General features: G+C 43.7%; 1 protein-coding gene and 1 pseudogene across 2 annotated transcripts in view; both read right to left on the reverse strand.

Annotated features, from left to right (window-relative positions):
• ATP9B (ATPase phospholipid transporting 9B (putative)) overlaps positions 1 to 23,581 on the reverse strand; it is an 851,783-nt gene that overhangs the window by 226,520 nt on the left and 601,682 nt on the right. The window lies entirely within an intron of this gene.
• LOC134930599 (5S ribosomal RNA) lies at positions 19,476 to 19,594 on the reverse strand (annotated as a pseudogene).

A 23,581-nucleotide genomic window follows, 5' to 3' on the forward strand; every position in this document is an offset into this window, starting at 1 on the left:
TGGGATGGGGAAAGGTTACCTCAGGTTTCTTTTACTTATACATGCGCACCCTCGCGTCAGGGACCGCAGGGTCATCTGTGATATGCAAAACCTCTTTTATTGCAATAATCATATAATTAATACTTTTTGCCACCCTCGGGTGCAACCTCGCTTCATCGTAGTCGACACTGGAGTCAGAGTCCGTGTCTGTATCAGTGTCTGCTATCTGGGATAGGGGACGTTTTTGAGACCCAGAAGGGCCCGGTGACCCAGCCGAAGCCGTGGATTGACTCCCTGCTCTTTCCCTGGACTCTGCTTTGTCCAATCTCTTATGTAATAAGGTCACATTTGCATTTAAAACATTCCACATGTCCATCCAATCATGAGTCGGCGTTGCCAACGGCGACACCACAATCATCTGCTCCACCTCCTCCTTAGCTGAGCCTTCTGCATCAGACATGCCGACACACTCATACAGACACCCCCACACACAGGGATATAGTTATAAGGAGACAGTTCCCCAATAATGCCCTTTGGAGAGACAGAGAGAGAGTATGCCAGCACACACCCAGCGCCAACTGACACTGGAAAATAATGTCCCAGATAACAGCGCTTTTACATTAGATTACTGTGTAATACACTCACTGCGCCTTGCAAGTGCCCCCCCTTCCTCTTTTCAGCCCTGTGTCACCGTGTTCAGCAGGGGAGAGACCGGGGAGCCAGCTTCTCTGCAGATCTCTGTGGAGAAAATGGCGCTGGTTAGTGCTGAAGGACCAAGCACCGCCCCCTCCGCTGGCGGGCTTCAGTCCTGCTCAAAATATTTAAAACTGGCGGGGGATATAAAGAATTACTGCCTCCGCAGTGTCTATGCCAAATCCAGAGGTTTTATTGCTGCCCAGGGCGCCCCCCCTGCGCCCTGCACCCATCAGTGCCCGCTAGTGTATGTAGTGTGTGTGGGAGCAATGGCGCGCAGCGTTACCTCTGCGCGCTTACCTCAGTAAAGATCCAAAGTATTCTGCCGCCTTGAAGTCTTCTTTTCTTCTTATACTCACCCGGCTTCTATCTTCCGGCTCTGCGAGGAGGACGGCGGCGCGGCTCTGGGACGAACGGCGGGGGGAAACCCGCGTTCCAACTCCCTCTGGAGCTAAAGGTGTCCAGTAGCCTAAGAAGCAGTGCCTATCACTTAAGTAGGTCTGCTTCTCTCTCCTCAGTCCCACGATGCAGGGAGCCTGTTGCCAGCAGTGCTCCCTGAAAATAAAAAACCTAACAAAATTCTTTTTCAGAGAAACTCAGGAGAGCTCCCCTGTAGTGCACCCTATCTCCTCTGGGCACAGGATCTAACTGAGGTCTGGAGGAGGGGCATAGAGGGAGGAGCCAGTGCACACCCATTCTAAAGTTCTTTATAGTGCCCATGTCTCCTGCGGAGCCCGTCTATACCCCATGGTCCTTATGGAGTCCCCAGCATCCTCTAGGACGTAAGAGAAAACAAATTTCCACCTTAGTTGTCCTAGTAGATTTTATTAGAATAAGTAAATAACACACACGCACTTGTTGCATTTACTTACTGTAGCGGTTGTCTGGTAGGGATGGTCCATTCATTTTGCTTATTTCACCAATGCAAATTCACAGCCCTGCACTGACCAAGCTAGTGTTGGATGGATCCCCACTGTGTGTGTTGCTCTGCTATAATAGGAACAGGCCCAGCTGCTCTAGTCTGTAGCTGTTAGACCTCTAGCAAAGGGACACGAGATTCAATGCTAGCCTGTTTTAGTGAAATTCAGTCCAGACTGTCTAGTGCTGGGGGTAGTTAACAATTTTAAGGCAGGATAAGAATACTGGTTTGTTTTTGTTTATTTACTAACACCATGAAGTAAAGCTGTTTAGATGAATTTGTAATATATTGTTTTATTACTTTGCTATTCATTACCTTTGTTAGGACTTATACTTCCACAACAGCTATAGAGTTAAAAGTTGCCCACACAAAACTAAATCTATGGCCTCAAGCTAATTATTATTATTATTATTATCATCCTTTATTTATATGGCGCCTCAAGGGATCCGCAGCGCCCATTACACAGTACATAATCAAATGAGCAAACAAGAAAAGAGCACTTACAGTTCAAGACAATGTAGGACAGGTATAGAAAACCTGGGGTTAGGTGCCATCAAAGGGAGTAAGGAGTACAAGATTGTGTAAGTAAGAAAAGGAAAGGCACATGAGGAAAGAAGTTCGAGCTTACAATCTAAAAGGTGAGGTGCTAACAGACCGGGGTGACACCGAAGGGGTAGACAGTGAGCATAGACAAGAGGGTTAGAAGGAGAGTTGGCTGGGTTTGGTGAAGAAGTGGGTCTTAAGAGCCCGTTTGAAGTTTTGCAGAGAGGTGGAGAGTCGGATGGGGAGAGGTAGAGCATTCCAGAGATAGGGAGCAGCACGTGCAAAATCTTGTAGGTAGGAGTGGGAGGAGGAAATCAGTTGGCAGGAGAGACGGCGTGCATTAGCAGAGCAAAGAGGACGGATGGGAATGTAGAGAGAGAGAAGGTCAGAGATGTAAGAGGGAGAAGAGTGGGTGAGGGCTTTGTAGGTAAGTGTGAGAAGCTTGAATTGGATTCTGAATGGGAAGGGGAGCCAGTGAAGGTCCTGCAAGAGAGGGGACGTGGATGTAGTACGTTTGGTGAGGAAGATGAGACGGGCAGCAGCATTGAGGATAGATTGGAGTGGAGAGAGGCATTTTTGAGGGAGGCAAGATAGGAGATTGCAGTAGTCCAATCTGGAGATGATCAGTGAGTGGATGAGGGTCTTAGTAGTGTCCTGGGTGAGAAAGGGTCTGATCCTGGAGATGTTTTTGAGATGGAAATGGCAGCTAATGTATAAAATACTTTTTATCTCCCGCGCAGCTCACATATGAGCAATATCACTAGTTTTCCCTGCAGTAGGAGTGGTGTATGATATTGTAAGTGCTATGTGTCCCATGCACTGACTGAATACACTCATCACACAAAACGTTTGCCTACATTCTATAGACAGACGACTCATACAACATGTGGTTTGAGCAATCTTATAAAAGAAACACCTCTATCAAATTTTGGATTTGTAGACATAATATGACTCTTAATATTTTGCTGTTTACTGAACTACTGTACTGTATACAATTTCACTCCATTGCAAAACATGCATGCTGCATTTTATTTTGCTCCCATATTCAGACTTGCAGTTTACAATATGTAAATTACCATGACACATTACCCAAATCTGTAACCACATTCATATTTACAAAACTGGACTTTAATACCTCCTGGAGTACATACCTTTATAGTGGGCTGTGCATGGATATGTATGTCTGAATTCATTTACATTTATAACCAATTAATTGTAGATTATGTATTAATATCAATCTATTATACATAATTGAATAAAAGTGCGAACGCAGCTGAAACTGTAGTCACTGCATGTGTCGGACACACTAACTGTAAAACACTGGAATGCTCAAAAAGCTCTTCCAGATGTGTAAGACAAACCGCTGGTTTCTCAAATGTGGAGGTTTCTTTTATGGAAAACATAAATGCAACATGGCTTGTAAAATGTGTTTTCTCTCAATTATGGCATTTACAACTGAACTACTGTCGCACAAGTTACAGAGTGTCAGAGTTCTGTAGTTGAAGAAATACAGGGTTCAGTCCCTGAATTTCTCTGGCATTATACTGTAATATGGATTCCCGTCACACAAATTACATTGCTTTAATTACAAAATGCGGGGGGGAGGGGGGGGGGTTATCTCTTGTGGCACTAACAATAAATGTGAGTACTCTTGAATAAAAATTAAGAAAGTGGAAGACTGTTCTTATGGTTTCATAACAGAGACACGGACACTCGTTGTCGTCTGCAGATAAGTGTCTTCCCCATCATTCCTGTACAATGATCAATATTCCCATCTTAATTTCCCAATGCATTATGGCCTGTCTCATTCAAAAGATGAATGTTCTTGTTTATATTAGATGAACATGATGGCAAAGAAGGGCCACTTATAAACGTAAATGTATTGTAAACACTTCAAGTGTCACCAGGACAAGAAGTAGAATTAATAATGAAACATTTAATGCACAGATGTCTGAGATGTAAGGCAAAAAGGCAATCACCAAACAACTTATTATTATCACTATTAAATAAGCACATATCCATAGAATAGAGACAAATATGTTAAGTGCAAAAATGACATGTTCTGTGACCTTGATTTATATTGAGTTCTTAAAATCAAAGACATGATATGGTCGTTAGAATTACGTACATTTATTCTAGTGTAAGAGACTTTGCCACTGCCCAATTTGTGATGGGGATTCCATGTTTTGCTTGTAGAGGGCAGAGAATTACTGTGCTAAAATAGGGAGTGCTATTTTTATTTAAGATATGGACAAATGAGTTTAAATTAATACACTTTTTCTAAACTCCTAAATACTGAACAAATTAATTTTGCATATAAATGTAATAAGTTTGATTGCACGAATAGCTAAAAATGAAGTAATAAATATGAAATATACAAGGATTTGCTGACAGTATTTATTTATTAACAGTTTCTTATATAGCGCAGCATATTCCGTTGCGCTTTACAATTAGAACAACAGTAATAGAACAAAACTGGGTAAAAACAGACAGAGGTAGGAAGGCCCTGCTCGCAAGCTTACAATGTATAGGGAAAGTAATGAATAAAAAAATAGTCTTGTTCCATACTGGGATATTACCCTTGGACAAGGTTTAGTCATGTTTTAAGGAGTAAAATTACATTACAAGTCTGAATTAGAATACTTTCCACTCTCTTTGTTTTACTGTGACACAGGTTTGCCTGGCACTTGGTATATTTCTTGCACAGGGTTTAGAGATGTTTTTTACCCAGCCTTCAGCATAAATCATTACAAGTAAACGCATTGGGTGCACTCCAATGCAATATTTTCATTAGTCACTGTTATTTGTGGCTGCTTCAATCTAGACGCTCAGGATCTCCCCTAAAAAGCTCTAGACTTTTACTGAATTCAATATGCCTTCCATCGTTTTTTTTTGCAATTGAGGGTTCTTGCGCTACAGTTGTAGAAGAATTCTATTAGTTGTGCTAAAGAACGATTGTATGCCACTATAGAATTGTGATTTAGCTAAAGTTTATGCAGAATAAAATGTGCTCAATTATCATACTATATTTCACTATAAATGTAACTTTACAGTACTTTTCATCTAAAAAAAACCCTAGTCTAGCTGCCACCACCAACACTGCATATATCCATCCATGCTCAATCAACTGCAAGTACTGTACTGTACAAAAAGCCAAAGAGATTTCACCTTGCTTGTAACACTATACACCCTGATCATAATTACATATACCATCCATGGATGAAGCTGTTATAAATATGTGGTATTCAGATTATGGGGTTAAACCAATTACTTACAAATACCTCACAAGTCCGAGTATGCGCTGAACTTGCACAAGACTGAACAGCGCCTGAACTTGCACAAGACTGACTGCAGCTCCACAGGGCTGTGAGCAGTTTTGTGCACATTCAGGCTGAGATTGGGTAGCGGCAACTAGCACCCTTCACACTTAACTGGATTGACCCCTATGTGTCACTAGATGAAAAGCATCACGAAAACATCCTGGAGAGTTGCTGTATGACTAAATTGAATTAACTGCTTTATGGACTGCAGTATTCTGTCCAGGCTGGTCTACCCTCCCGCATTCAGCAGAAGGCTCTCATATTTTTTATTTAGCCTCCCACTGCTTACAAATCTTGGCAGTCCTCTCGGTTTTTCAGCGTCCCTCTGTGAGATTCCAGACTGCACATACGCGAGTCCAGAAATGCCAGGGGTCGGAGCCTGCATGGAAGACGTCATGATGTGCGACATCTTGTTACTTAAATGCCGGCCACGGCGGGGGTGTGAGTAGCGGAGGCCGAGTAGCAGTGCACACACTCAGAGAGGCAGTCTGAGCAGACAGTGGAGGCTAGTGTGCTCGGCGGCAAACTAGCCCATGCTCCTCTCATCAGATGGACCCTGATCAGCTTCGTAACATGAGAACCCACAGACCACTATGCAGATCTGTGATGTGTTCCTTGATGTTCTGGGTTTGTCATATATACTGTGTGTACATATCATCTATGATGCACAAAGGACTGGTTTATAGTAATGTTATAATAATGCGTGAATTTATTTAGCTAATTAAGACATCTTAAGAATAATGAATGTAATTGAATGTGTGGCAATAACGATAATCATGTGCTGTAGAATAATTTAGGAAGCATGATACATATACATTTTATATAGTGTCACCTCTGATACAACTAAGGCATATGTACTGTAACATAGAGGTGCTATAAGGGATCATGAAAAATGCATACTGCACCCTTGACTTCGATAATGCACAGTTTGCAATAAAGACACCTCTTGTCCTCATGTGATGTTGCTGTGGGAGGCAGCCTATCCCAGTGCTAACACATCCCCCCCTCCATAGCCTACAGGTCCCCCAACGTCTGCTGCTATAGAAAGCGGAAGTGTGACCACCATCGGCTGCTACAAAAGCTATGGGTACCAGAAGCATAGCTTCCTGCTACTCCCACTAAAAGGTCACTACCAGCTCCCCCAATGCTATTCCTGGTAGCAGCGGCATCACTGCCCGCTACCTTCACCAGCTGTCCCGGATTAACTGCATTGGTAGCAGGAACGTGCGTACACATGCTCCCGCTATCATATGCTATGTTGCGGCTTCCTGACTGCAATGCAAGGATGTAAAAGGACACATCTGTACCTTCTTATTAACCTTATTATTAATGCTGTTTCAGTGGTAGCGAGGGAACCGGTGCAGGATTTGTGAAAATGAGTAGCACCCAGAGTGTGGGGTAGGGTATTATTTATGTTGGCTGAGAGTACAAAGGGCTCTGCAAAGCATAAAGGTTTTTCCTCAAGAGTCTAGTGGTACCTCTAGTAGTGTGCTACCCATACACAAACCTGCTCTCGCTGTATGCTGCTCTTTGTACTATAGGTTTCACCTGCCACTGCAGGACACACTCCTGAGTGGCAATAGATATGCCCATAGGTGGAGCTAGACATGCCCCTTGGGCAGAACATGACACACATCCTCAACGGCGGCCTGCGGGAAGTGTGGCACATTCTGCCAACACCTACAATCTCCCTGAACTAGTTTTCAAAAGCAGTCAAGTATGATTCTGTGTCTCATCTATTGATAACATAGGAGAAGGAATAAAGCACAATGGATTCATCAGTATATAATAGGAGGCATCTTCCTGGAAACCACCTATTGTTTTTAAGTCACATTGAGATATCAGACAGAGGTAGAAATGTATTAATTATTTATTAACAGTTACTTATAAAGCTTGTCTGCCAGATTAAAGCTTGTATCTTCAGCATGTCATCTGAAGCTTGGAGTTTGGACTTGGCCTACTTACACTATGTGTTATTACTTTCTTTTTCTTATGCCACTTTGGTTATTCTGTTGTTGTTGCCCCTGAACTTCAGTGACTAAGTTCGGAGCAGTCTCATGCTGTGGCCCAGTCGCACACAACAAACTGCTGGATGCAACAAGATTGCACACTTGAACGAGAGAGACACTAGACACAGGAGTCGTGCGGCTTGCTGCAGTTTACTGCATTATTTTTACATTTTTATTAACTTATAGTTTTCATAGTGCTATCGCCATTATTTAATACAGCCGTTTTATGCCTTGCTATTTAGAGTTTCTCTAATTTGTTTTTTCATTTATTTAATTTTCCTCCACCTGGATGTTATACTTCTGCTAACTGCACACACTACCAGATGTAACATACGTAGTGCACCTCAGGTGGCTCCCTCAGATGGTTCTTGTTCGGGAAGGCAAACTACACGTGGATCTATTCATGCAATGCATATCATATTACACATGTTTCAGACATCTGACATGGCTTATCTCACACATTGTAATGTTTGTAATGCGCCCAAAATGGCTGCCTTTCCTGGTTCACATGTGGTTGAGATTAAAAATACTTAGGGCCCTGCTTTTTGTTTCAGTACACTGCAACTTCCCAATTTTGTGTCATCTCTTTTAGGCATTGCCTATTCTACCCAGGTTAACCTATATAGTGTGCCCAAAATGGCTGCCTCCTTTGGTACATTTTCGTGTGTGGGCTATGTAACCTGTGGATTAATCCAAATTTCTACACCAAACCTGCATTAAGTTCATTGTGCCCATTATGTTGTCTGTTTTCCAGTTTGCTTTCTTCGTGCTGTAATACTAAACCTATGTGATATGTTTTGTGAAGCTTGTAAAGCTACTCTAAGTCCTTCTGGAGAAAAGGGTTCATAAATAAATTATCATTATAATTATATATTACATTATATTATAATATTCTGTTGCACTTTACAATTGGGAAGAAAACTGTAATAAAACTAGACTGGGTAGTAACAAAGAGATAAGAGGGCCCTGCGTGCAGTCTTACTACCTATGAGGAAACAGGCATTGATACACAAGGACAAGTGCTACATATTGCATATCCATTCAGCCAGATTGCAAAGGTTCTTGCTGGGCTACATGATCCACTCACACAAAAAGGTTGACCTGGGGTCAGTGGGACGTGTGAGCGTATAAAAAAAACATGTACGTTTTGTGAACTGTGTAGACAAAAGGTAATTTCATAGAACAGGTTGTGGGTGTTACATAGGCTGGTCTGAAATTTGTTAAGCTTGTCTGAAGTTTGATGGATACCACACCAAGATTCATTACCTTATGACAATAACCGACGTTCAATTCACATAATTTGAATGTAAATATGTTGTATCCTTATTGCTAAACATGCATTACTGATTGGGTATCTGGTCAGTTGGTTGACAGTAACTATCTCAACACCACAACATCGTCACTAGACTGTCAACATGGCACAACATGACAACAGGCACCATGCCAGCAACCTCAGAATGTCGACACATTCACAATGTCAACATCTGAAATGTCACATTCTGGGGATACCAACGGTCATGGTTAGGTGCCGCCAAGAAGGTTAAGCTAGGTTGTGGGCGGGGGATGCGGAGGGAGGCTAGGCACTAGAGGGTGGTTTAGGGATTAGAATTAGGTATAATAGGGAAAAATCTCATGTTACCACTGTAACTGCTCTGAATCTGACTGCCGGGACCTGGAAGAAGATATGCTGGAGCCACCGCTGCCACCAGGAGAAGGTAAGACACCACTAGACCATCAGGGACAGTTTGTTGACAGTTCACCATGTCGACATATAAACTGTGTAGACATGATAAACGTCAATATGGTCATTGCCGACGTGCTAAGTATGTCAACAGTTTGACTATTTCAACATTCTCATGTCAACCTGAAGACTGTCTACAAATCATGCCACAACCTTAAGGTGGGTACGCACTAGGCAACGGGGACTTGTCGGCGATGGACAACTATATAGTTGAACGATATAGGGGGTCATTCCGAGTTGATCGCTCACTGCCGATTTTTGTAGCGCAGCGATCAGGTAAAAAAACTGCTCATGCACCGCAATGCGCAGGCACGTCGTACGGGTACAAAGAGGATCGGTGCTGGTTGATGGATTTAGCGAAGATTCCATTCGCACAGCCTAACGCAAGGTGATTGACAGAAAGAGGGCGTTTATGGGTGGCAACTTTCTGGGAGTGTTTGGGAAAATGCAGGCGTGTAAAGGCGTTTGCAGGGCGGGTGTCTGACGTCAATTCCAGCACCAAATAGACTGAAGTGATCGCAAGGGCTGAGGAAGTCCAGAGCTACTCAAACTGCACAAAATGTTTTTGCTGTACTCGGCTGCAAAGGCGTTCGCACACTTGCAAAGCGAAAATACACTCCCCCGTGGGCAGCGACTATGCATTTGCATGGCTGCTAAAAGTAGCTAGCGAGTGAACTCGGAATGACCCCCAAAGTGCATACACACTGAACGTTATCATTCTACGATATCATTCAGTGACGTCACTGCCGATATTCCCGAATATGCAGCTCAGCCCGACATTGATGGGTTGATAAGCATGTCAGATCAATATTGGTGATCGCTGAACAGCGTGCAGGAGCGCGTATCTTTCATCGGTCCCCAATATTTCCCCCATACACACTGGACGATATCATCCTAAAAAATAAGAATTTACTTACCGATAATTCTATTTCTCATAGTCCGTAGTGGATGCTGGGACTCCGTAAGGACCATGGGGAATAGCGGCTCCGCAGGAGACTGGGCACAAAAGTAAAAGCTTGAACTAGCTGGTGTGCACTGGCTCCTCCCCCTATGACCCTCCTCCAAGCCTCAGTTAGGATACTGTGCCCGGACGAGCGTACATAATAAGGAAGGATCTTGAATCCCGGGTAAGACTCATACCAGCCACACCAATCACACCGTACAACCTGTGATCTGAACCCAGTTAACAGTATGATAAATGAAGGAGCCTCTGAAAAGATGGCTCACAACAATAATAACCCGAATTTTGTAACAATAACTATATACAAGTATTGCAGACAATCCGCACTTGGGATGGGCGCCCAGCATCCACTACGGACTATGAGAAATAGAATTATCGGTAAGTAAATTCTTATTTTCTCTAACGTCCTAAGTGGATGCTGGGACTCCGTAAGGACCATGGGGATTATACCAAAGCTCCCAAACGGGCGGGAGAGTGCGGATGACTCTGCAGCACCGAATGAGAGAACTCCAGGTCCTCCTCAGCCAGGGTATCAAATTTGTAGAATTTAGCAAACGTGTTTGCCCCTGACCAAGTAGCTGCTCGGCAAAGTTGTAAAGCCGAGACCCCTCGGGCAGCCGCCCAAGATGAGCCCACCTTCCTTGTGGAATGGGCTTTTACAGATTTTGGCTGTGGCAGGCCTGCCACAGAATGTGCAAGCTGAATTGTACTACAAATCCAACGAGCAATCGTCTGCTTAGAAGCAGGAGCACCCAGCTTGTTGGGTGCATACAGGATAAACAGCGATCCAGATTTCCTGACTCCAGCCGTCCTGGAAATATATATTTTCAGGGCCCTGACTACGTCCAGTAACTTGGAGTCCTCCAAGTCCCTAGTAGCCGCAGGCACCACAATAGGCTGGTTCACGTGAAACGCTGAAACCACCTTTGGGAGAAATTGAGGACGAGTCCTCAATTCTGCCCTATCCGTGTGAAAAATCAGGTAAGGGCTTTTATAAGATAAAGCCGCCAATTCTGAGACACGCCTGGCTGAAGCCAGGGCTAACACCATTACCACCTTCCATGTGAGATATTTTAATGAGTGGTTCAAACCAATGTGATTTTAGGAACCCCAAAACCACATTGAGATCCCAAGGTGCCACCGGGGGCACAAAAGGAGGCTGTATATGCAGTACCCCTTTGACAAACGTCTGGACTTCAGGCACTGAAGCCAGTTCTTTTTGGAAGAAAATCGACAGGGCCGAAATTTGAACCTTAATGGACCCTAATTTTAGGCCCATAGACAGTCCTGTTTGCAGGAAATGTAGGAAGCGACCCAGTTGAAATTCCTCTGTAGGGGCCTCTTTGGCCTCACACCACGCAACATATTTTCGCCAAATGCGGTGATAATGTTTTGCGGTTACATCCTTCCTGGCCTTTATCAGGGTAGGGATGACTTCTTCTGGAATGCCTTTTTCCTTCAGGATCCGGCGTTCAACCGCCATGCCGTCAAACGCAGCCGCGGTAAGTCTTGGAACAGACAAGGCCCCTGCTGGAGCAGGTCCTTTCTTAGAGGTAGAGGCCACGGTTCCTCCGTGAGCATCTCTTGAAGTTCCGGGTACCAAGTCCTTCTTGGCCAATCCGGAACCACGAGTATAGTTCTTACTCCTCTCCTTTTTATGATTCTCAGTACTTTTGGTATGAGAGGCAGAGGAGGGAACACATACACTGACTGGTACACCCATGGTGTTACCAGAGCGTCCACCGCTATTGCCTGAGGGTCCCTTGACCTGGCGCAATATCTGTCTAGTTTTTTGTTGAGACGGGACGCCATCATGTCCACCTTTGGTTTTTCCCAACGGTTTACCATCTCTTGGAAGACTTCTGGATGAAGTCCCCACTCCCCCGGGTGAAGGTCGTGTCTGCTGAGGAAGTCAGCTTCCCAGTTGTCCACTCCCGGAATGAACACTGCTGACAGTGCTATCACATGATTCTCCGCCCAGCGAAGAATCCTTGCAGCTTCTGCCATCGCCCTCCTGCTTCTCGTGCCGCCCTGTCTGTTTACGTGGGCGACTGACGTGATGTTGTCCGATTGGATCAATACCGCCTGACCCTGAAGCAGGGGTTTTGCTTGACTTAGGGCATTGTAAATGGCCCTTAGTTCCAGAATGTTTATATGAAGAGATGTTTCCATGCTTGACCACAAGCCCTGGAAATTTCGTCCCTGTGTGACTGCTCCCCAGCCTCTCAGGCTGGCATCCGTGCCGAATCTGCGGCCCTCTAGTAGATGAGCACTCTGCAGCCACCACAGAAGAGACACCCTTGTCCTTGGCGACAGGGTTATCCGCTGATGCATCTGAAGATGCGATCCGGACCATTTGTCCAGAAGATCCCACTGAAACGTTCTTGCATGGAATCTTCCGAATGGAATCGCTTCGTAAGAAGCCACCATTTTTCCCAGGACCCTCGTGCACTGATGCACTGACACCTGGCCTGGTTTTAGGAGATTCCTGACTAGCTCGGATAACTCCCTGGCCTTCTCCTCTGGGAGAAACACCTTTTTCTGGACTGTGTCCAGAATCATTCCTAGGAACAGGAGACGTGTTGTTGGAATCAGCTGCGATTTTGGAATATTTAGAATCCACCCGTGCTGACGTAACACTAACTGAGATAGTGCTACTCCGACTTCTAACTGTTCCCTGGCCTTTGCCCTTATCAGGAGATCGTCCAAGTAAGGGATAATTAAAACGCCTTTTCTTCGAAGAAGAATCATCATTTCGGCCATTACCTTGGTAAAGACCCGAGGTGCCGTGGACAACCCAAACGGCAGCGTCTGAAACTGATAATGACAGTTTTGTACTACAAACCTGAGGTACCCTTGGTGAGAAGGGTAGATTGGGACGTGGAGATAAGCATCTTTGATGTCCAGAGACACCATATAGTCCCCTTCTTCCAGGTTTGCTATCACTGCTCTGAGTGACTCCATCTTGAATTTGAACCTCTTTATGTAAGTGTTCAAGGATTTTAGATTTAAAATTGGTCTCACCGAGCCGTCCGGCTTCGGTACCACAAACAGCGTGGAATAATACCCCTTTCCCTGTTGTAGGAGAGGTACCTTGATTATCACCTGCTGGGAATACAGCTTGTGAATGGCTTCCAAAACTGCCTCCCTGTCGGAGGGAGACTTTGGTAGAGCAGACTTCAGGAACCGGCGAGGGGGAGACGTCTCGAATTCCAGTTTGTACCCCTGTGATACTACCTGCAGAATCCAGGGGTCCACTTGCGAGTGAGCCCACTGCGCGTTGAAATTTTTGAGACGGGCCCCCACCGTGTCCGAGTCCGCTTGTAAAGCCCCAGCGTCATGCTGAAGACTTGGCAGAAGCAGAGGAGGGCTTCTGCTCCTGGGAAGAGGCTGCCTGGTGCAGTCTTTTTCCTCTTCCTCTGCCCCGGGGCAGAAATGAGTGGCCTTTTGCCCGCTTGTACTTATGGGAACGAAAGGACTGAGTTTGAAAAGACGGTGTCTTTTTCTGCTGAGAGGTGACCTGGGGTAAAAAGGTGGACTTTCCGGCCGTTGCCGTGGCCACCAGGTCCGATAGACCGGCCCCAAATAACTCCTCCCCTTTATACGGCAATACTTCCATATGTCGTTTGGAATCCGCATCCCCTGACCACTGTCGCGTCCATAACGCTCTTCTGGCAGAAATGGACATAGCACTCATTCTTGATGCCAGGGTGCAAATATCCCTCTGTGCATCACGCATATATAGTAATGCATCCTTCAAATGCTCTATAGTTAGTAATATACTGTCCCTATCCAGGGTATCAATATTTTCAGTCAGGGAATCCGACCACGCCACTCCAGCACTGCACATCCAGGCTGAGGCGATTGCTGGTCGCAGTATAACACCAGTATGTGTGTATATACCCTTCAGGATATTTTCCAGCCTTCTATCCGCTGGTTCTTTGAGGGCGGCCGTATCAGGAGACGGTAACGCTACTTGTTTAGATAAACGTGTGAGCGCTTTATCTACTCTAGGGGGTGTTTCCCAACGCGCCCTAACCTCTGGCGGGAAAGGGTATAGTGCCAATAATTTATTAGAAATTAGCACTTTTTTATCGGGGGAAACCCACGCTTTATCACACACCTCATTTAATTCATCTGACTCAGGAAAAGCTACTGGTAGTTTTTTTTACTCCCCACATAATACCCTTCTTTGTGGTACTTGTAGTGTCAGAAATGTTCAATGCCTCCTTCATTGCCGTGATCATGTAACGTGTGGCCCTACTGGACATTACGTTTGTCTCCTCACCGTCGACACTGGACTCAGTGTCTGGGTCTGTGTCGACCCACTGAGGTAACGGGCGTTTTATCGCCCCTGACGGTGTCTGAGACGCCTGGACAGGCACTAATTGATTTGTCGGCTGTCTCATGTCGTCAACAGTTTTTTGTAAAGTGCTGACATTGTCACGTAGTTCTTTAAATACAACCATCCAGTCAGGTGTCGACTCCCTAGGGGGTGACATCACTAACACAGGCAATTGCTCTGCTTCCACATCATTTTCCTCCTCATACATGTCGACACAATCGTACCGACACCCAGCACACACACAGGGAATGCTCTGATAGAGGACAGGACCCCACTAGCCCTTTGGGGAGACAGAGGGAGAGTTTGCCAGCACACACGAGAGCGCTATATATATATATATAGGGATAACCTTATATAAGTGTTACTCCCTTTTATAGCTGCTGTTTATAATTTAGCTGCCAATAGTGCCCCCCCCCCTCTCTCGTTTTTACCCTGATTCTGTAGGGATTGCAGGGGAGAGTCAGGGAGCCGTCCTTCCAGCGGAACTGTGAGGGAAAATGGCGCTTGTGTGCTGAGGAGATAGGCTCCGCCCCTTCACGACGGCCTTATCTCCCGCTTTTTTCTGGAAAACTGGCAGGGGTTAAATACATCCATATAGCCCAGGAGCTATATGTGATGTATTTCTTTTGCCATCCTAAGGTATTTCAGTTTTTATTGCGTCTCAGGGCGCTCCCCCCCAGCGCCCTGCACCCTCAGTGACCGGAGTGTGAAGTGTGCTGAGAGCAATGGCGCACAGCTGCAGTGCTGTGCGCTACCTTAGTTGAAGACAGGAACGTCTTCTGCCGCCGATTTCACTGGACCTTTTCGTTCTTCTGGCTCTGTAAGGGGGCCGGCGGCGCGGCTCCGGGACCCATCCAGGCTGAACCTGTGATCGTCCCTCTGGAGCTAATGTCCAGTAGCCTAAGAAGCCCAATCCACTCTGCACGCAGGTGAGTTCGCTTCTTCTCCCCTTAGTCCCACGATGCAGTGAGCCTGTTGCCAGCAGGACTCACTGAAAATAAAAAACCTAAAATAAACTTTTACTCTAAGCAGCTCAGGAGAGCCACCTAGCATGCACCCTTCTCGTTCGGGCACAAGAATCTAACTGAGGCTTGGAGGAGGGTCATAGGGGGAGGAGCCAGTGCACACCAGCTAGTTCAAGCTTTTACTTTTGTGCCCAGTCTCCTGCGGAGCCGCTATTCCCCATGGTCCTTACGGAGTCCCAGCATCCACTTAGGACGTTAGAGAAATAAACGATAATGACATTTATGTCATTATCGTTTATTTTTTAGGCTAAAATCGCCTAGTGTGTAACTCCCTTTACTGATTTGAGTCTGCATTCTTTTTACTTTTACTATAATGTAAGGGAAATGAGCAAAGAAATTTACTGTAGGTCCAAAAATAAACAATTAAATCATCCTGGAGGTATGCTAATCTCCACTATGCAGTATACTGCAGTAGCTACAATTTCTACAACTCCAACCATACTTCTCTAGCTGGTAAAACAGCCTGTGGCTATATTAAGATTATGGGAATGGTAATGTAACAGGTCTTGGAAGGGGAGGCATTCAATTTGCTGGTTGTCGGGACCCTAGCTGTCAGGAAACTGATGCCGGAATCCCGACACCCGGTGAAATACCGATTCCGACCGCTGGCTGAAATCCCCCCTCGGGTGGTGGTCCACGCCACCACCCGAGGGGGAATATAACCCTTGGCTACCCGAGGTCGCCACCAGGTCCAAAGCGCGGCGAGCACAGCGTGCCCGTGAAGGGACACGCTGCGCTCGTTGCCGGTATTCCGGCTGTCGGGATCCCAACGTCAGTCTCCTAACAACAGGGATATCATACTGATCCCCTTGGAAGGACACACAGTAAAAACCAAGCTTTCATATTGCCGTAACAAAAATAATAACAAATTTAAAAGAAAGGCACGCATATAATTAAAAGTATATAATATTTAATGCATCTTTAGGTATTATCTTTCTTCTAGAAAGAAAAGTAAAGCAAAGTTAAGCACAAGAGGACAATGTACAATACTTTTTTAGAAACATACCATACAAAACTGATTTGCAGGGCTATTATAAAAATTGTCAAAACAAGTTAATGGAAAGTCAAAGCGTGTTATTCAAACTGTACAACAAACTGCAAAATGTGTTTTACAACAGAAATTCATATAGTTATGCAGCTTTTCTATTATAATAGCAAATATGTATGTTGCTAAATTGTAGGTACAATTTGCATGGAGAGAAAAAAAAAACTTTAATTGTGCTGTTTGAGGAGTCTCACAGTATAAATCACAATTACAAGAATACTGAAGAAATTATCACACGGAGATGTGCCACAAACACTTTGCAAAGAGTCATGAGGGTCAAGGTCGGGCCATGAAGAAGTGCTGTGGGAATTATGTGGGGAATACCTCAGAAATCTTGAGCTCTGATTGCTGCTGTCCTGACAATTTTAGAGGCGAAAGACCACAAATCGATAGTGCGAAGGATCAGTAACAGCAGTTTAATGTAAGGGCATAAGGGATTCAATGCACAGAAGATAAGGTGCAATGAATCCAGGCAGTAAGTGTCCATTAGGATTGATAACAGTTACAGAAATTTAAAATTTGAAATCTAAAATCCCAAAGTATCTGAACTTAAGCTATTTCAAGAAACTTACAAAAGATGCTACTTTATTTCAATAGGTCTGGGAGGAACTATTATCAAGCCATGTATTTTTAATAGCAGTAAAAAAACAAAACAAAAAACATTCAACCTAAACAAAAAGAACATGCTTACAATGAATAACAACTTTCTCTAAAATATTACTGGTAAAATGTTATTATAAAGACTGCCAATCAGAAGGTACTCACCAATTAATTGTGTACAAAAGCAGAAACAATAGAGATAAGCTATAAGAAGGTGCAGTGGCATAACTACCATGGAAACAATTACTACATGGACCAGTGTAGATACCATCTGGGTGACACCAGTATCCCTGATCACTGAGATCACTTGCTATGCTACAGCTAACACCCAAATTAATTTAAAGCCCCAGTACAATGTGCACGCAGGTGCGGCTCCATCTGTAAATTCTGTTCATAGGTTAGAGTTCTGATGTTTCCTTCCGGTCTGAGAGGTAACTGCTGAGAGGCAGTGGAGTAGTAGAGAAAAAAAAATATATCAGCAACTATTAAGATCATGGGTTGGGGTGTAGAGGGTAGAGTATTGCATGGGTGTCCCTCTCTTGAAACCGTGGAAGCCATATCAAAAGTTTGCTAGCGAGTCCCCAAAAGTTTAGTTGTGCAATGAAAAAGGTGCTAACTCTTCATATTATAACTTACATATTTGTACACATTTTGCAATAAATTGAAGATGTACAGTAGCACACACTATATTGATTAGTACTCCCTTACATGCTGCCACTGGAAGCAAAGTACTGTATATTGCATTAAGTGGGATATTCAGTTAGCTGCGGTAAAGAATTTTTTGGGCAATTCAATTGAATTCAATTAGCTGCAGTAATTTTTATTTTATTTTTGGGCAATTAACTGAAAAAAAAAAACAATTTTTGTGCGAAAACACACAGGATCCTTGGTAAGTTCCCAGATCCATGGCCCTCATTCCGAGTTGTTCGCTCGTTGCCGAGTTTCGCTATATTGCGATTAGTCGCTTAATGCGCAAGGTTCGCAGAGCGCATGCGCTTAGTTATTTTACTCAAAAGTTAGGTATTTTACTCACGGCATAACGAGGATTTTTCTTCGTTCTGGTGATCGGAGTGTGATTGACAGGAAGTGGGTGTTTCTGGGCGGAAACTTGCCGTTTTATGGGTGTGTGCGGAAAAACACTGCAGTTTCTGGGAAAAACGCGGGAGTGGCTGGAGAAACGGGGGAGTGTCTGGGCGAACGCTGGGTGTGTTTGTGACGTCAAACCAGGAACGAAACTGACTGAACTGATCGCAGTGGCAGAGTAAGTCCCGAGCTACTCAGAAACTGCAAAGAAATTTCTATTCGCAATTATGCGAATCTTTCGTTCGCAATTCTGCAAAGCTAAGATTCACTCCCAGTAGGCGGCGGCTTAGCGTGTGCAATGCTGCTAAAAGCAGCTAGCGAGCGAACAACTCGGAATGAGGGCCCATGTGCTTTCACAATCACGGTCGTGAACAAAATGGCACTTATCTGGGAATTTGTTTCTCCTGCCTCCTGGCAGGCGTAACAATATACCCGATATTGCTGGATATTGGTGTCAATTAAATAATCCCCCGTTAATTTACCATGGCTAATTGAATTCCCCCCTATGTCTGTTAACAAAATTGCAATATTTACATTTCCAACGATATATATTTTTTTCACACCAGATGACACTTGAGAAATATGCTACGTCAGATGAATAAAAGTATGTAACGAATATGTACTATGCTTTGTGAATTACACTGCTATTTACACATACCGGCTTAAATTAATTAATCAGCAGTACAGTATCTGTGGTCTCAGGGGAGGTGTAAAGAGGAAAGAGAAAGTATGACTCTTGTTTGGGCGTACTCTTATTAAGTCTTAGGGACTACTGATAAATGATGTGCCTAAAAAATTGATATAGTCTTTATTTCTGCTCTTAAAATATGTGAGAACTTAACACAGACAAAACAATTGGAATAACCATGGACAAACATTGACATAAAAACATTAGAGATCTGTTCCGAAAAAATAGGAAATGTTCAGATCTTAATTATACTTGGATAAGTGTATACAGGAAGATAGCTACATGCCATGCTGCTTCCGTCTGCCAAAGATCAGTACAAACTGTGTTTGTATTAATAAGGACCTAGGTTGGGTTAGTTTCATGAGAGGGAGAGCCCACACACTGAATTTCAACCCTGGTAGTTGTCCACTATAATGGATTGGATAAGAGGGGTAAGACGGGGATAGGATCTTAGTTCAAAAGATAGTAGGAGCGGGTATTAGTGGTGATCCTGCTGTTAGTGTTTTTTCACAGGGAATTGAGTCTTCCTACTTCACTGGGTACTCCCTAGTGGTCACCCATCTAGGTACTGACCCAGCCCGCCTCCGTTTAGCCTCCAAGATCGGATGAGATTGGGCACGGGCGTAGGGGTATGGTCCTAGAAAGACTTGACCCTGTGCCACCAATGAAAGTGCACCATAAAGGAGGGGTTAATTCCTCCTAGGGAAAGATGAATGGGATAAATGAGGAAGGGGAATAGCGTCGGATATGTAGACGTGAATCTGCTGTCCACGTTAGACGGAGGAAACGTGCCTCCTTAGGGAACACGCTCCTCAGAATCGTGGATGAGAGTTCACAGAAGGAAGAGAAGAAGAGAAGAAAAGAAAAAAGGAAGAAAAGAATAAAGTACCAAGAGTGGGAATAAATCCACGTTGAGATGGGTCCCTATTGTTCCCCTTGATTAATGTATAACCAAGAATCCTGAGTCGGATAGTTTGATATCACAAATTCAAAGGATGCAGTATCGCTTGGTATAACAAAAGACTTTGTATACATTAGCCAATAACATGCCCGACCTCTGATATGTATCATTACATTAGTTAGTTCCACCACAGTTCACACATATGAGAGGCTGGAAAATGAGGGTTCATTCAGTACACAGAAAAAGATTATAACCGGGTCGCCTAATTCAGGAGGATAACTCCACTGAGACAGGGTAAACACAGTTATTGATATTTGAGGCAGACTAAGTGCGGGACCACACAACACCTGTCCCTATTGCCTGACTGAGTGATTATACAGTTATACAATGCACCTTAGCTAGGAGCGCCAGCTATAATGGTAGCAGAGATTCTTTCTGCACAAAATAAGTATTTGCTGGAGCATGAGACCCTAATTAAACAGGTAAGTGTTAAATATCACCCATTCAGTTGTCAGACAGGCGAGGTGTCCGCTGGGAAAACGCGTTTCACCCGATCACGGGCTTGTTCACTTCCACTTCTGAGCAGTCTCAGGGGAGGTGACTGCCAATCACTTGCAGAAAAACACGTGGTCGAATAGTAGAGAACAGCAAACGTCTGACACTTACTTATGCTCAGGACACCAATACTACAAATAATAAATATTCATTTAAAAACAGGCACAATTATCTCCCCATCTTTGATTTCTCAACCAGAACTGTGCTAAGCAGTCTAGTCTGTGTTTCACTATAACAGTAACATTATTTATGCCTCTCCCTGCTTATATAGAGAGAAAATGCAATACTAAATGCCTCACTCCGATATGCTAACAGACCTGCAACGAAAAAGCACTTGAATGCCCGATGATATCGGGTCTGTGGTAATTAACAAGTTTGGGAAACTGGGCACATTTGCTACCCTAATTTCAAAATATAATGGACTTTAACCTCCTGTTACTTACAACAAAAAAGTGTATTCATATATACATACAAACAAAACTATACACATTTTTACATATCTACTGTATCTATCTTCATATACTGTAGATCTCATGTTAAAGAAACTGTGTAGTGGAAGCACACACTGACTCTGGATTTCTCCACTACAGCTTTACTTTGTTTGGATGACCACAGACCAGTAAGTATTACACAGTAAATGTTCACGGACCTGTCACTAGCTAACATTGATCTACTTCCTAGTCACCGGCCAGCTTTCCCGGCATCGGTCATCATCATACATTCCTCCCAGACTTTTTAGATCTTGGATGACTCCTCTCCTTCCCAGACCGATAAATAAACGGCACTCCAACCTTGCTTTTAAAAGGGAGCTCTTCACAGCTGCTCTGATTGATTAATCACATGCTTTCAGCTGACCCAGGCTGAAGTAACTGCACTGAAATTAATCAAGCAGGTATGTATTTTTTTTCCGTGGATCAGTCGATTTCACAAGCAATGGTTTTGTGCCGTGTGTTATGTTATGGTCGGGTCAACTTGAGTTGCCACGTCATTAATTACCAAAGTGTGTGAAAGTAGCATAATGTCATGTACTTCACTATCTTACAGTGACAGTATGGCAGCCATCCTTGGCAGTGGTTGTTTATGGATGTAACATGGCGACTGTACAGTAATCGTGTAGTCTGAAACCAGGATTCCTCCGTTTAACTGCAAGCAGTCCATGGAAAAAAATAATAATTCAGTTTTGTCCTAATAAGGACTTCTTCAGGGGTAGGTATCACATAAAAGGCACATCAAAGTGTAGAAAATTGGCAGAGACAACATTTATCAATAGTCACTGTAGCTTCAGACCAGTGAACTACATTGGGTGCATTCGTGAGAGAAAGGACCTGAAGCCTTAAGTGGGTCCTAGACCTAAACCATTTGAAAACTAGCTGTATTGATACAGATGTGTTTTCTTACTTCCTTGCTGTAGACATGCTAAACAGCCCTTGAAGTCGTGCCATGCCGTGGCGAGACTCAGTAACACTGAGAGTCTTCTTGTTGCATTTCCCACCTCATAAAAAGGCATCTTAGATGCAAATTAATGTAATAGGATGTGCAAGCATATGATATGCGGCATGCCTATATTCTGTGTGTAATTGCGGCTCTATCTGCATCTGAAATGGCACGTAAGTGATTTCCATGAAAACACTGTAGCATAGCATTTTGTATGCAAATACAGTCGCAGTCACACACAGACTATAGGCATGCGATATATTATTTTAATCAGAAGAAGTTGCTTGTGAATCCTATTACATTACTTTGTGTCTAAGACACATTTTCGAGGAAAAAAACTAAAAAAAGACATTTGGCTCTAACGAGTCACACGGCACTCACGCATTTAGTGTAAAGTGCCACGTAGCGTATAGAGCAAAGATGTAAGAGGACACATCTGATAATGCTCTCTGACAATTTTCTACACTTTGATGTGCCTTTTATATGATACCTACCCCTGCAGAAGTCCTTATTAGGATGAAATGCATAGGGTTGTATCTATTCAATATTCATTGTCCAATCTGTGATGTTCCCACCTTTGAGCTCACACCTTGTTAAGGTGGAGGTGGGACTGTGTGTCATCTCTCCTGTTTTGGCTGTGATTTTTAATGTAAGCATTTTATGCAATTTTTAAATAATTGAAAATTCTGTACTAAGAATAAAACGTGAGTAGCTTTTACTAATTGACCGTTGGAATTTCTTTGGGTGATTTATTTGGTGAGAGGGTATCTTCACAGGATTCTCTTCACTACAAACATTGGGAACTACTGACTACCATATGGAAGAGTTTCTCATTTGAGTTACCAAGCAATTATCTGCCTCTATTTGTTGGTCATAAGTCTCTGTATATGGACAATTTGAAAATTGTCTGTAATATCAACCACAGACCAGTAAGTATTACACAGTAAATGTTCACGGACCTGTCACTAGCTAACATTGATCTACTTCCTAGTCACCGGCCAGCTTTCCCGGCATCGGTCATCATCATAAATTCCTCCCAGACTTTTTAGATCTTGGATGACTCCTCTCCTTCCCAGACCGATAAATAAACGGCACTCCAACCTTGCTTTTAAAAGGGAGCTCTTCACAGCTGCTCTGATTGATTAATCACATGCTTTCAGCTGACCCAGGCTGAAGTAACTGCACTGAAATTAATCAAGCAGGTATGTATTTTTTTTCCGTGGATCAGTCGATTTCACAAGCAATGGTTTTGTGCCGTGTGTTATGGTATGGTCGGGTCAACTTGAGTTGCCACGTCATTAATTACCAAAGTGTGTGAAAGTAGCATAATGTCATAATGTCATGTACTTCACTATCTTACAGTGACAGTATGGCAGCCGTCCTTGGCAGTGGTTGTTTATGGATGTAACATGGCGACTGTACAGTAATCGTGTAGTCTGAAACCAGGATTCCTCCGTTTAACTGCAAGCAGTCCATGGAAAAAAATAATAATTCAGTTTTGTCCTAATAAGGACTTCTTCAGGGGTAGGTATCACATAAAAGGCACATCAAAGTGTAGAAAATTGGCAGAGACAACATTTATCAATAGTCACTGTAGCTTCAGACCAGTGAACTACATTGGGTGCATTAGTGAGAGAAAGGACCTGAAGCCTTAAGTGGGTCCTAGACCTAAACCATTTGAAAACTAGCTGTATTGATACAGATGTGTTTTCTTACTTCCTTGCTGTAGACATGCTAAAC

The sequence above is a fragment of the Pseudophryne corroboree genome, chromosome 5 (assembly GCF_028390025.1).
Source record: "Pseudophryne corroboree isolate aPseCor3 chromosome 5, aPseCor3.hap2, whole genome shotgun sequence".
NCBI classification, from domain to species: domain Eukaryota; kingdom Metazoa; phylum Chordata; class Amphibia; order Anura; family Myobatrachidae; genus Pseudophryne; species Pseudophryne corroboree.